A 15,915-nucleotide genomic window follows, 5' to 3' on the forward strand; every position below is an offset into this window, starting at 1 on the left:
CAAACCCCTTAAAAAAATGATATTATTGATAATCATACCAGTTGTATAAATTAATGATCAATTAAATTTAATTAATTCTACAATTAATTAAACTAATAAATAACTTCATAGTTAAATATCAACTATGTTATGATACATTAACATTCCAATTGATGTAAGTATATCTAATGTTTAAAACAATGACTCAATACCATTATCTATTGATCAGTTCAACATTTCATTTCCATTAATTTCCATTTATTTAAATTATTAAAATAATGCTCATAGATTTTCGATAAATTCCTCTTGACTCTATTAAACCAATATTATAATAATATCAAAACTTGAATTAAACAACTTAATAGTGTTCATGGGTTCGTAGTTCATGACCGTTATCATTGTAATAATACATAATTAAAACTTAATTAAGTAATACTATAATTGAAATCACTTAATTTTAAACATTATAATTATTGTTGATTATAAATTAAATCATCACTAAGCAACTATTATAATATCTCAAATTATTTATTGACATTTAATAAATTACCATCTTTTAAATATTTAATATATATTAAATAATATTTAATGTATATTAAATAATATTTAATATACATTAAATAATATTTAATATACATTAAATAATATAAAACTAATATACATTTTATACAAAATTGAACTTTATTAAATAATAATAACATATATTAAAACTTTAATCATCAATTTATATTTATAAAAACATTTTACAAAATCAAAATTTCCAAAAGACACAAGACAAAGTTTTTAAACGATAATTAAATCACTAAGATATGTAGACGACAGGCCATGCGTCCTGCGGATCACAGGTATCTTGCATACGCAGGTACTCTACGATACGCAGGTACTTTGCGATACGCAGAGCCACATCATTGCCGCCGCCAAGAATAAAGAGAGAGGGGGTAGGGTGGGTATAAATCCTGCCCACCCCATGGTAACATGTTTTAAATTTTATTTTCTCTAATCTTATTTTTTTATATACATACTCCCTTTGAATGTAAACTTTGTTTAACAAAAGTTTTATTTTTATAAAACATTTTTTTTCCATTCAATTTTATTTAAAATAACAATAGACCCACTTTCAAATGAATCCATTTTCTCTAATATGATTTTTTTTAAAATTTAAACAAATTTTTTCCTTCAACATTGAATGATAACATATATATATATATATATATATATATATATATATATATATATATATATATATATATATATATATATATATATATATATATATATATATATATAATTTGTAAATATGAACTGGTAGAAGAATTTCAACTAACTATTTAAATTTTCAGCTTAGAATTTTTCATATTTAAATATCATTCCACTTTAATTTTGAACCCAAAACCCGAGTTAAAGCCAATTTCTTACATCCATGGAACTAGGGTCTTCTAATTGGGTTTTCTCTTTGATTTCTTCGTTCACAGATAGAATCAACATGCATCTAAATATTCAGCAATGTCATAACACATTTATCACAAAAATTATCCAAGCAGTCATCTAACAGACACAATGAAGATAGGAAGTAAAAGGAGCGAAATAACATATGCGAAAATCACGAGTGTCTACCCAGACACTGATGCTAATTAACTTCTGCTCAGAATCTATAAAGTAAGGTCTCCTTCCTTCTCCAACGTTCACAATTCCTCCAAGAGCTGAACCAACTAAACCCCTCAGTGACTAGGAGTGCCAGAAGATAAAGATCTCTCTAGAAGCATCTAGAATGTCTCTAGAAACAATCAGAAGATAAGATAAGGGTTGACAACTAAGCACGAGCCTTATCCAACCTTCTAGATGAATGGATAAGAGTGATAAGGTTGTAGACTCCATGTGCTCAATAGGTACGCTAACTCCTGTGTTGTAGACAACTCGTGCATAAAAGAGGTGCACATACTCTTAGGTGAATAATTATTAAAATAATGCATATTACTTTATTAATATTCACTTGACTTGTTTATAATTTCTTTTCCATTCATTTTTTAATTTATTTTCAAAATTTAATTGATAAAATATATATTAACTTAAATAATAATATTATTTAGTCATTTATTTAAAAATGAACTCTAAACATATTATTATTAAATTAAGTAAATATTACCACGTTCTAGCTTTAAACTTATAACCTTTATCCTCAAATAAATTCGTTTTACTTAATTCTTTCTTATTTAATTAATTTCCCAATTAATCAAACAGAATTAAATATTAAAATACCATAATAATTTTTGATTAAATTAAATAATAAAATATCACATTAATTCGCAATTAATTAAATCTTTTAATTAGACTTAATTAATAGAAAATACATCAAAACCTCCAAAGTAAAATATGAAAACCCATCATAGAAAAACTCATACCAAATCAAATAAAAAGGTTAATATCATGAATTACGTCATCTGATGCATTCAAAGGGTACTTGACTCAGATACTTGCACTATTTTTCTAGGACAATTGGTTTAAGGGTCTAGGATTTGAACTTGATAATATATCTCCCCTCTCTTACAATTGAGATAATGCAATAGGGTACCCTCATCTTGGCAATTCAGGGAAGTTAATACCTAGTACCTTCAGCCTGCATAAAATCCACGCATGTACAAGTACAATATATTCTAAGCTTAACAAGAAATGGTAGGAAGTGGTGCATCGTGTAGATCCTGACTAGCAGGTGACTACGACTCCCTTCCTCAACCACATCAGACACGCCACACAAAAGAAAACACGCACACCATACACATGCAAGTATGGGGTAAGTATCCATAAGAAAACACATGTGATAATAAACCATGAACTAATCATCATCAATAACTCACATCATTGAATAAGCATCATGCATACATGAAACATAGAATACCAAATGATCTCATCATATAATAAACTAAATGATAAACAATATCTAATAATCTCAAGATAATGTCACTAATAATCATCAGCATAAAACTAGCCCTAAAAGAGTTCAGCAATGTTAACAGAAAGGAAAACTAGGGATAGGCACTACATCCACCCCCCCTTGAATTAGGCTTACTCCTGGAAGCCTAGAAGAATGGCCATACTGAAGAACTCACTATGCGGGTCCCATTGAACCCTTTTCCCCCATAGGAGAATATGATTCCACTATGAACACTACAACACACTTAGAACAATATGATTCTGTTTTAATAGTAAACCAAAAATCACATTGATCCGACATTCATCCTTTTAACAATAGATAAGTTTTCAATTTTAGTTTTGAAACCTAAGTGTTGAAGTATGAAAATTATGCAAGTAATAGTTTAAGTTCCATTTTCAGTTTACCTAGTTTCAAGTTTTAGTTTGAAAGAGAAACACATGATAGTTCAAAGTTCTCATTCTTGTTCAACTAGTTAACACTAGTGGCATTCTAATATCCCCAAAGCTCCCAATGTTGAAACTCGAGCACTGATACCAGATTTAACACCTTGCCAAGGGATCCAAAAGAATTCACCTAAAGTTGTACTAAGTTTGCCAAAACATTTTTTTTTTTTGAACAAGAAAGATAACCCATTCACATCAAACCATAATAGCAGAAGCAATAACATATAATCATCTAAAGTATACCTAACAGGTTACATTCCTTAAGGATCCCAAGATGTTGAGTCACATTTAATTTAATTACTACTAAGTCTAACAACTACCACATCCACATGAAAGAATAATAAAAAGTCCAATGTTCCTAAAATAATATACATTAGTTCCAAATGCCTCTTGGAAAATTAATTCAGAATGCTCAATCATCCACCATACATGTCATAGGGTATGAAAGGCTTAAAATAATATACATATGCAAAGATAACAATACATCAACCTTATCGAATCCATGATACAAGTACAATAAAGTAAATGAAACCATCACATACATGATACATCCATCCAAAATAAAAGGTATAACATCCATCATAGAAGATATAACAATGATCATTAAAGATAACCATCCATCATAAAATACGACTAATCTAAGTGTGCGCTTCCTCCCATCCATCAATAGCATCATTAGATCATCGTGGGCCCTACCCATCCCTACGCGTATCATCCCAAGTTACCAAAGATATCATTGGTACTATAGTAATAGGGATGTCACTTCTAAACATGCTACAACATATGCATAAAGAAATCTAACATGCTACAACATACGCATAAAGAAATCTAACATGCAAGAGTAAAGCATAAGATGATCCTACAAGGTAGATAACATCATCTATCACAGCTAACCATCAACATAAATAAATGTACCAGTAAATAACATCCATCACGAATAGACTGAAGGTAAACGCCAACAAGAATGCTCCAACCACAGTGTCTCGGATGGATCTCAAATGGTAAAAGTGAAAAAGCACTACCACCCGACCGTGTGGGACCTAAATGGCCCACTCTCACCGCGCTGAGGAGATAGTCTCAAGTCCCAAACAAGATATCAAATCACAAAATCACAAGTACTCTCTAAGTCCAAGAATCCTATAAAGTATACTAACTCAAAGGGTTCCAACACATAAATAGACATCTAGACCCAAAGGCACCACAACACATGTAGGAAACCTACTATGCAAGTGGGAAAGTGTCATCGCAAAGTCATGTAGAAGTTACCATGGTGGTTAGCTTAGGACTCCAGGGTCCCTACTGATCCTTATGGACTAAGTGTTCTTCCCACCCTAGTTTGTACTAGCACTTGAGGCATGGGAAAGAACATACAATTATCCTGTTAGGTTCATTTAATCCCCATTTAGTGTAAATGTTTTCACTTGTTAATCCAACTTATAATAAGTTATCTTCATAGCCTCTTAGGGACCCCACGCCCATTGCAAGCCCATTTCCTAACACTACATATAGATAACCTATCATAAGCTCAAGGAATCATAAACCAAAAACTCACCTCAATCCTATACAACGACTGGAAATCAGCAAAAGATAATCCACAATAATCACATCAATTATCCATGAGCAATTGAAAAGCATCAAATGATAATCATAATGATCACAACAGTTCTCTATCAACAACTAAAGGCATTAATGATAATCACAATATCCATCGGCCCTCATCAAGCAACCATAAGGTATCCCAAATTAAATCACAATACCCATATCAATGATAAATCACAATATCCATCGTTTCTCAATGAGCAACCCTAAAGTATATCAAAATAAATCACAATATCCATTGGTTCTCAACGAAGAACCCAAATACAGCTTAGAATGATACTGATCGAGGACTCAAAAAATGGTCAAGTCCAACGTGTCACAACATGACATCATAAAAAGAAAATCAACACTTCAGTCCCATCAAGGCGATTGGAAACTAATCCAAGTATAACTGATCGATGACTCAAAAATGGTTGTGTCAAGTGTCTCATACACATACATCTCAGCTTCACACAAGAAGATTGATGAGCATCAATGAACAAAAAATACAAACATCTCATAGAGCATACCATGACATTACCATGGTTGGGTTTAGAAATGATCGAGACCAAATAACATCAACATGTCATCACATCTCATAACCCTGGAGCCTCTAGTAGATGTTCTATAACTGGTCAACAATCTAGGACCACCCAAGCACAAAACACATATTGCATAGAGAAACAAGATACAAACACATGATTTGGTTTGCTTTAGCATTCACATGGTAAAATCAAATATGAGGTTTCAGTTTTTGTTTCAAGTATAATTCAGGTAAGTCTATATGATTCTTTGTTTAATCTATAGGTCAACCCACTTATCCCCTCAGTCAAAACATAGAATTATCGCTCTAATTACATAAAACAATTTTATAAAATAATCAAAAGATATTTATTTACTTAATTAAATCATTAAACTAGTCCCCATAGTCTTATAATAAATTTATTCGCATTACTTACTAAAATCAATTAAACAAAACTTCCTTAATTTTCAAGAAGCCTCTCCCATTATCCTAATCATTAGAATAATACTAATCAACTTTACAAACCCCTTTTAAAAATTGATATTATTGATAATCATACCAATTGTATAACTTAATGATCAATTAAATTTAATTAGTTCTACAATTAATTAAATTAATTAATAACTTCATAAGTAAATATCAACTATGTTCTAATACATTAACATTCCAATTGATGTAAGGATATCTAATGTTTAAAACAATGACTCAATACCATTATCTATTGATTAGTTCAACATTTCTTCTCCATTAATTTCTATTTATTTAAATTATTAAAATAATGCTCATAGATTTTCAATAAATTCCTCTTGACTCTATTAAACAAATATTATAATAATATTAAAACTTGAATTAAACAACTTAATAGTGCTCATGGGTTCACAGTTCATGACCGTTATCATTGTAATAATACTTAATTAAAACTTAATTAAGTAATACTAAAATTGAAATCACTTAAGTTTAAACATTATAATAATTGTTGATTATAAATTAAATCATCACTAAACAACTATTATAATATCTCAAATTACTTATTGCATTTATTAAATTACCATCTTTTAAATATTTAATATATATTAAATAATATTAAATATACATTAAATAATATAAAACTAATATACATTTTATAAAAAATTAAACTCTCTTAAATAATAATAACATATATTAAAACTTTAATTATAAATTTATATTTATAACAACATTTTACAAAATTGAAATTCTAAAAGGCACAAGACAAAGTTTTTAAGTGATAATTAAATCATTGACATATGTAGACGACAGGCTGTGCAGCCTGCGGATCGCAAGTACTTTGCGATACATAGAGCCACATCATCGTGGCCACCAAGAATAAAGAGAGAGGGGGTAGGGTGGGATTAAATCCTGCCCACCCCATAGTAACATGTTTTAAATTTTATTTTCTTTAATTTAATTTTTTTATATACAAACTCCCTTTGAATGTAAACTTTGTTTGACAAAAATTTTATTTAAAAAATAAAATAAAATTCATTCAATTTTATTTAAAATAACAATAGACCCATTTTAAAATGAATCCATTTTCTTTAATATGATTTTTTTTTAAAATTTAAACAAAATTCTTCTTTCAACATTGAATGATTATATATATATATATATATATATATATATATATATATATATATATATATATATATATATATATATATATATATATATATATATATATATATATATATATATATATATATATATATATATAAATTAATTTATTTTGTATCATTTGTAAATATGAACTGGTAGAAAAATTTCAACTAACTATTAAAATTTTCAACTTAGAATTTTCCATATTTAAAAATTTATTCCATTTTTAAATTCAAACCCTTGTCAAATTAAATTCTCAATTCCATTTTAATTTCAAACCCAAAACCCGAGTTAAAGCCAATTTCTTACATCCATGGAACTAGGGTCTTCTAATTGGGTTTTCTCTTTGATTTCTTCATTCACAGGTAGAATCAACATGCATCTCAATATTCGACAATATAACTCATTTATCACAAAAATTATCCAAGCAGTCATCTAGCAAACACGATGAAGACAAGAAGTAAAAGAAGCGAAATAACAAATGTGAAAATCATGAGTGTCTACAATTCCTTTTCCAACGTTCACAATTCCTCCAAGAGCTGAACCAATCGAACCCCCAAGTGACTAGGAGTGCTAGTAGATAAAGATCTCTCTGGGAGCATCTAGAATGTCTCTAGAAACAATCGGGAGATAAGATAAGCATTGACAACTAAGCACAAGCTTTATCCAACCTTCTAGATGAATGGATAAGAGTGATAAGGTTGTAGACATCATGTGCTCAATAGGTATGCTAACTCCTATGTTGTAGACAACTCATGCATAAAAGAGGTGCACATACTCTTAGGTGAATAATTATTAAAATAATACATATTACTTTATTAATATTCACTTGAATTATTTATAATTTCTTTTCCATTCATTTTTAAATTTATTTTCGAAAACTTAATTGATAAAATATTTATTAACTTAAATAATAATATTATTTAGTCATTTATTTAAAAATGAACTCTAAATATATTATTATTAAATTAAGTAATTATTACCACATTCCAGCTTTAAACTTATCACCTTTATCTTCAAATAAATTCTTTTTACTTAATTCTTTGTTATTTAATTAATTTCCCAATTAATTAAATCGAATTAAATATTAAAATACCATAATAATTTTCCATTAAATTAAATAATAAAATATCACATTAATTCACCAGTAATTAAATCTTTTAATTAGACTTAATTAATAGAAAATACATCAAAACCTCCAAAGTAAAATACGAAAACCTATCATAGCAAAACACATACCAAATCAAACAAAAGGGTTAATATCATGAATTACATCATCCGACACATTCAGAGGGTACTTGACTCACTCAGATACTTGCCCTATTTTTGTAGGACAATTGGTTTAATGGTCTAGGATTTGGACTTGAGAACATATCTCCCCTCTCTTACCATTGAGATAATGCAATAGGGTATGCTCATCCTGGCAATTTAGGGAAGTCGATACCTGGTACCTATAGCCTACATGAAATCCACGCATGTACAAGCATAATATATTCTAAGTTAAATAGGCAATGGTAGGAAGTGGTGCATCGTGTAGATCCTGACTAGTAGGTGACTATGACTCCCTTCCTTAACCACATCAGACACACCATACACATGCAAGTATGGGGTAAGTATCCATAAGAAAACACATGTGATAATAAACCATGAACTAATCATCATTAATAACTGAAATCATTGAATAATCATCATGCATACGTGAAACATAGAATACCAAATGATCTCATCATATAATAAACTGAATGTGAAACAATATCTGATAATCTCAAGATAATGTCACTAATAATCATCAAGATAAAACTAGCCCTAAAAGAGTTTAGCAATGATAACATAAAGGCAAACTAGGGGTAGTCAGTACACCATTCACATCAAGCACATAGTAGCGAAAGCAATAACATACAATCAACTAAAAACATACATAATAGGTTACATTCCTTAAGCATCCCAAGATGTTGAGTCACATTTAAATTTAATTAAAACTAAGTCTAGCAACTTCCACATCCACATGAAAGAATAATTTAAAGGTCCAAAGTCCATAATATACATTTGTTTTGAATGCCTCTTGGCAAATGAAATTTGAAATGCTCAATCACCCACTGTACATGTCACAGGGTACGAAAGGCTTAAAAGAATATACATATTCAAGAAAGATACATCATCCTTATCGAATCCATGATACAAATGCAATAAAGTAAATGAAACCATCCACCATACAAGATACATCCTTCCATCAATAAAGATATAACAACCATCATAAAAGATAACCATTCATTACAACTAAGTGTGTGGTTCCTCCCAACCATCAATAGCATCGTTAGACCATCATGGCCCCTAGGCATCCCCCACGTGTAACATCCCAAGCCACCAAGGAGATCATTAGTATTATCATAATAGGGATGTCACTCCTAAAACATGCTACAACATTTACATAAAGAAATTTAACATGCTACCACATACGCATTAAGAAATCTAACATGCAAGAATAAAGCATAAGATGATCCCATAAAGTAGATAACATCATCTATCACATGCTTATCATCAATACAAAGAAACCTGTTAGTAAATAACATCCATCATTAGATAAAGTCAATGGAAGATATCCACCTCAAGTCAAGAACCACATGTAAAAGTACATCATCCATGAATCACCAATCATCATCAATGAAAGTAAATAACCACAATAAACACATCCTACAATAAGTACACCACCAAAGGTACACAAAATCTACAAAGGAGACTAAGGATACATTCTAGGGAGTGTCATGACATGGTCAAACTACTTGAGTTACCTTGGACTAGTCTCTCAATAGACCCCAGACCCTTAAGCATTGAGTTACCCTAGACTAGTTACTCTGAACCCTGGACCCTCAACGTAACACATGTGGAAATAGAAACCCCTCTCAAGAAGATGAGGCAACCAGTATACTATCATCCCATTCCCATCCTTAGTCTATACAAGCACTCAAGGCATGGGCGAGGCAAATATCCCTAACTTATCTTTTTAGTGTGTTTCCCTAAAATTATTAATTACTAGATTATCATTTATTACATAATTTGCAATAGGTTACCTTGGTACTGACCACTTTGGGTCCTAGACCCCTACTATAAGCCACTCCCAAGACATGTAACTATACAATCTCTCTTAAGAACATAAAGCACAGTTGTGTCCCATACCACAACACCCATAATAATCAAACTTGGTTCCTTAATAGGCAACTTGAAAATAAGCTGGTACTTCCATCGAAGTGCACACAAATGCTCCACAAAGTAAATCTCATAAATATAGATTTCAATTTGAATCATAGGACATATCATGACATCCAACCATATAAATAGTATAAAAGAAATCTCACAAAACCTCTGGTGTATACCCTAGTTTGGTCAAGCTCATGAAAATCACAAATCAAAGAGCCATATAAAATCACCTTATTTCTAAACAAACAATTGGAAAACATCAAAAGATAATCCACAATATTCACATCAGTTCTCCACAAGTAACTAAAAAGCACCAAAAAGATAATCATAATATTCACAACAGTTCTTTACGAGTAACTAAAAGACATTAAATGATAATCCACAATATCCATCGATAACCATATCAATTACAATTCCATTGCATAACTTAATTATCAATTAAATTTAATTAATTCTACAATTAATTAAATTAATTAATAATTGCATAGCTATACTAACAACTCAATGAATATTAGTTGATTAATAATTAACAATAATTTCGTAAACTAAAAATCAATTATATTCCGATGCATTAATATTCCAAATGATATAGGGACAACTATTGTTTAAATCACTAAAATAATGACTCAATATCATTATCTAATGATTAGTTCAACATTTTATCTCATAACTCCTAATATTTTTAATCTAATTAAAATTATTATATTAATTAAATTAATATAATTTATCAATCCTTACTCTTCATCTTTTAATTATTCTATTATCACAAATAATTCCACAACTTATTATTAAGGAAAATCAAGATTATTAATAATTAAATGAATCCCCGATAAAATAATTGTATTTCTACTAAGTCAAAACAACAATAAATAAATCTACTATTTAGCTATTGTTTATAATAAATTGAATTAAATTAAAATAAACAATAACTAGCAATATATCACTTAAATATTTATCATAAATTTATTTTAATAAATTAATAACTTTTAAATAACATTAATTAATTATAATAACTTAACGACTTTGTTAAACTTTATTAATAAAGTAAATTCTAATAAATATTTTTTTTAAATTATTAGATTAAATTTTAATAATTCAAAACATTTAATAACACCCAAATCCGAATTCGTTCCTACGTTAGCAATTCCATGGCAGGTCGTTGTTTATATTGTATTTGGCAGTGCCGAGGCCTACCTACCTGAATGGTTTGAAAAGTAGAGTTGAAAAGTAGACATGAAGGTGGTTTCAAGCCCCCACCAACTTGATATTAAGGAAGTCTCCTCAGCCCTCGCATATAATCTGAATGGAACTATGCATGTATGAACAGAACTATACATTGTGTCAAGATGTTCCAGTTGAAAGGAATTCATAGGGCAGAGAGACATTTAATTCAACTGCCGACCTGGTTAAATCTATGTAATATTAGACTTCTCAAGCCTTTTCCATTCAAAAGTATGCACGATGCAAATCAAATACAAGGGCATCAAATTTGTTTACAGTGATAATCCTATGAGCATGGATTCAAATGGCTCCTCCACAATATACGAAATGGTTGTCAAGTTAATAGTATAGTCCTAATTAAAAGTATTGAGCAGATATAAATGAAAGTATAGAACAAGGTTCTATTAGAATTATCAAAAGTTTCATGTTATAATATCTTTGGAGGAACTTTGATTCAAATAGAAAACCAAAGCTTACTCTTCTAAAAGACCTCTAAGTGGGGATGTGGTGGGTGTAAACCCCACCCCACTTTATATTTTTTTAATAATTTATTTAATCGCCTCAAATTTAACCATTGTTTATTTGCTGCAATATTATGTACGGAAAAAAAAACCACTCCTATTCTGAAATAGATTGTTTCAATCTCTATTATCATGTTGACAAGAGCATGATGTTGTATCCAAGCTTGCTATTTATTATCCCTTAGATTTCGTTGCACACAAAAAGAATCCGCATGCATACCAAAATTCTACAACATAAAATATTCATCACCAGAATTATCTGAACAGTCATTTAGCAGACACGATTAAGACAAGAAGAGAGAGAGAGAGTGTAACAGAATATGTGAAATAATCACGAGTGCCTAGCTAGACACTGATGCTAATTCACTATTCCTTAGAAATCCCTAGAAAAATCCCTTCCCTCTCCAACATTTGCAATCCTTCCAAGAATTGAACCCTCAAGCTACTAGGGGTGCTTGAAGATAAAAGCCTCTCAAGAAGCACCTAGAATATCTCTAGAAACAACTAAGAGATAAGATAAGCGTTGACAACTCAACACGAGCCATATCCAACCTTCTAAATGAATGGATAAGAACGATAATGTTGTAGACAACATGTGCATAAAAGAGGTGCGCATACTCCTAGGTGAATAATTATTAAAATAATACACATTAATTTATTTAATTTTCACTTGACCCTTTTTAAATTAATTTATTAATTTTAAATCTCATGCACTTATCATGTGATCATGAAATTTTTAATAAATTAATTTCTTTCTCACTTCTAAATTTATTTTCAAAACTTAATTGATAAAATATTTATTAAATTAAATAATAATATTATTTAGCATTTATTTAAAAATGAACTCTAAATATATTATTATTAAGTTAAATAAATATGATCATGTTCTAAATTTATATTTATAACTTCCATCTCCAAATTTAATTCTTTTATTTAATTAATTTTCAAATTAATTAAATAAAAATTAAATATTAAAATTTATCATATTAATTTTCCATTTAACTAAATCATTAATTAAATCTTTTAATTAGACTTAATTAATAGAAAATGCACCAAAGACTCACAAAGTAAAACATGAAAATCCATTATAGCAAAATGCAAACTAGGGTAGGCACTACAAATTCTAATGTATAGTTTTCAAATCAAAATCATTGACCATGTTTCATCAATAGTGGTTCAAAAGAACCTATCCCTCCTGAGAACTCATAGAAACTGCAACATATTTCACATGGATTCAACTATGTATTTTATGATAGAAACTCATTGATCCATGTTCCATGAGTAGCGGTTCACAAGTATTCATCTATCATGAGAATGAATTGAATTGTGTAGTTTTCAAATCAAACAAATTAACCTATACTTTACAAGTAGTAAATTGTTCATAACAATTTATCTAGCTATAGAATGAACATAACACTTAACATTCATTGTACAAATTTAATTATGTAGTGTTAGAGTAATTAGATATTTTCTAATTAACTCTAGTCTACTTAAGCTAAACTTTATGTATTTAATAATTAATTTCTTTTACTAATTATTATGATACAACCTAGATTAAATACTCTTCCTATTTTTAATAATTATCTTGTAATTATTAAACACCTAGATTAAATACTCTTCATGTATTTAATAATTATCTTGTAATTATTAAATACCTAGATTAAATACTTTTCTAGTATTTAATAATTATCTTGTAATTATTAAATATCTAAATTAAATACTCTTCCTATATTTAATAATTATCTTGTAATTATTAAATACCCTAAAGAGTTTTATGTTACCTTTTTAGGTTTCTATCTCCTTTATAAGGATGATCTCTCATTGTAAACATGAACATGAGATAATTCACTTTTTTAGCAATCTTCTTTTTTGCTCATCAGGAATGTTTCATTTATGGATTTGGCAATTCCTGCCTCCATAGCTTTTTACCCCTCTCTTCTATAACAAGTGTTTGCATGCAAGTGATTCTTGGGAGCTATAGGGTTGATCATTTATCAAATTTAACATGGTATTAGAGTTTTAGATCTTCATGCACCTGTTCTGTTTGTGCGAGATTTGGCATCAGATCTAACATTGGTTTTTATATCTAAGCTTTTAGCATTTTTTTGGGTTAGATTTGTGAAAGAGTGATTTTTTGGGGTTTGGATTTCGAAAATGCATTTTTTTGCCAAAGGGCCTTTTTTCCCATTGCATGCGGATCAGGAGAATTTTTTTTTTTCAAAAAAATAAAAAAAACTATTTACACTTTTTTTGTGAAAGTTTTGTAAACATATATATATATATATATATATATATATATGTTTTTAACAATTTATTTTTCAAAACAATGTAAATTTACCTGCCTTCATTTTGGCCCCCAAATTTTTTGAGATTCTTCAAAGGCACCACCCACGACCCTCTACAGCCTCTTCAACCACAACCTATGCTACCCTAGTAGCTTTTGCAGAGATTTTGGCCCCCAAAAATTTTTGGATTCTTCACAGTTACCACCATATTGTTGCCCATGGCCCTTTGCGACCTATGCTGCTCCATCAGCCTCTACATGAATTTTGGCCGACAATTTTTTTTGGATTCTTCACAAGTACCACCATATCACTGCCCACGGCCCTCTACGGTCTCTCCAACCATAATCTGTGTTTCCCAAGCAGGTTTTGCACAAACTTTGGCCCCCAAAATTTCTAGATTCTTTACAAGCACCACCATATTACAGCATAGATTTTGGCCCCCAAATTTTTTTGGATTCTTCATAGGCGCCACCAGATTGCCACATGTAGCTCTTCGTGACCTCTCTAACCAGAATTTGTGCTGCTCCAGTAGCCTCTGCATGGATTTTTGCCCCCAAAATTTTTTGGATTCTTCATAGGTACCACCATATCACTGTCCACGGCCCTCTGCAACCTCTGCATGGATTTTGGCCCCCAAATTTTTTTCCAGATTCTTCACAGGTGCCACCATATCATCGCCCATGGCCCTCCGCGGCCTCTCCAACCATAACCCTCGTACCACACCCATGACGCCTATTTTTTCTCTACAACCTTGCACTTGGTTCTATCGCTAGTGACTCTATGACCTTTGCCTTTATTTCTTTGGTGCCACTCCTGTGACCCTCTACTCCTATGTCTCATGTCATAGTCTACACATCTTATGCATAGTGTGATCCCATGATTCTATTTCACACATGGCGTACATAGATTTTGTCGATCATATTTTTCTTGTAACATCGGCCATTTTCTTGGCTTTATGTTTTTGACGGTCAATTTTTTTTCAATACGAGTCATTTTTAGGCATTTTTTGCCTAGATGGCTTGTTGACCGTCAAATTTGGGCTTTTCATTTTCTGACATCAGTGCCATGCCATCACTACATCACTACTTCTTGTGACCTCCTCAACCTCTATTTGGACGTATCTTCACTTTTTTGCTCATATTTCAGGCATACAAACTCTATTTCTTGAAAAATGAGATATTGTCAGAAAGCTAGTTCCAAGCCCATCATTGTGGTATAGGTAGTTTTTAGTTTTGATGTTATTTTGGTACTTTTTTCTATTTTCAAAGTCTAGAGTTCTTTTTTTCACTCCATGAGGCATATCTTGAGGATCTGATCTCTTATTTGGGAATTCTTTATATCATTGGAAAGCTCTCTCCATAGAATTTCTAGTGATGCTATCTTTTTTTATAGATTCTAATCTAGGCAAATTCTATTTAATCTTCTACATTTTTGCTTTCTATTGGATAACTTGGTTGTTTCAAGTCCAGGGATTGATTTCTTTGCTTTAGATGATTCATCATGACTTGTACTATCTATTGTATTAGTTGTATGCCTTTTTTGATCTTTGATGAGACCTTTTGTAATCATTTTTAATGCAAACACTTTGAGAAAAAGTGTCACTCTTTTCTTTTCAGGATCTTTTTCA

This window comes from Cupressus sempervirens, chromosome 7, assembly GCF_028749045.1.
Source record: "Cupressus sempervirens isolate cs-2001-9-10 chromosome 7, ASM2874904v1, whole genome shotgun sequence".
Taxonomy (NCBI): Eukaryota; Viridiplantae; Streptophyta; class Pinopsida; order Cupressales; family Cupressaceae; genus Cupressus; species Cupressus sempervirens.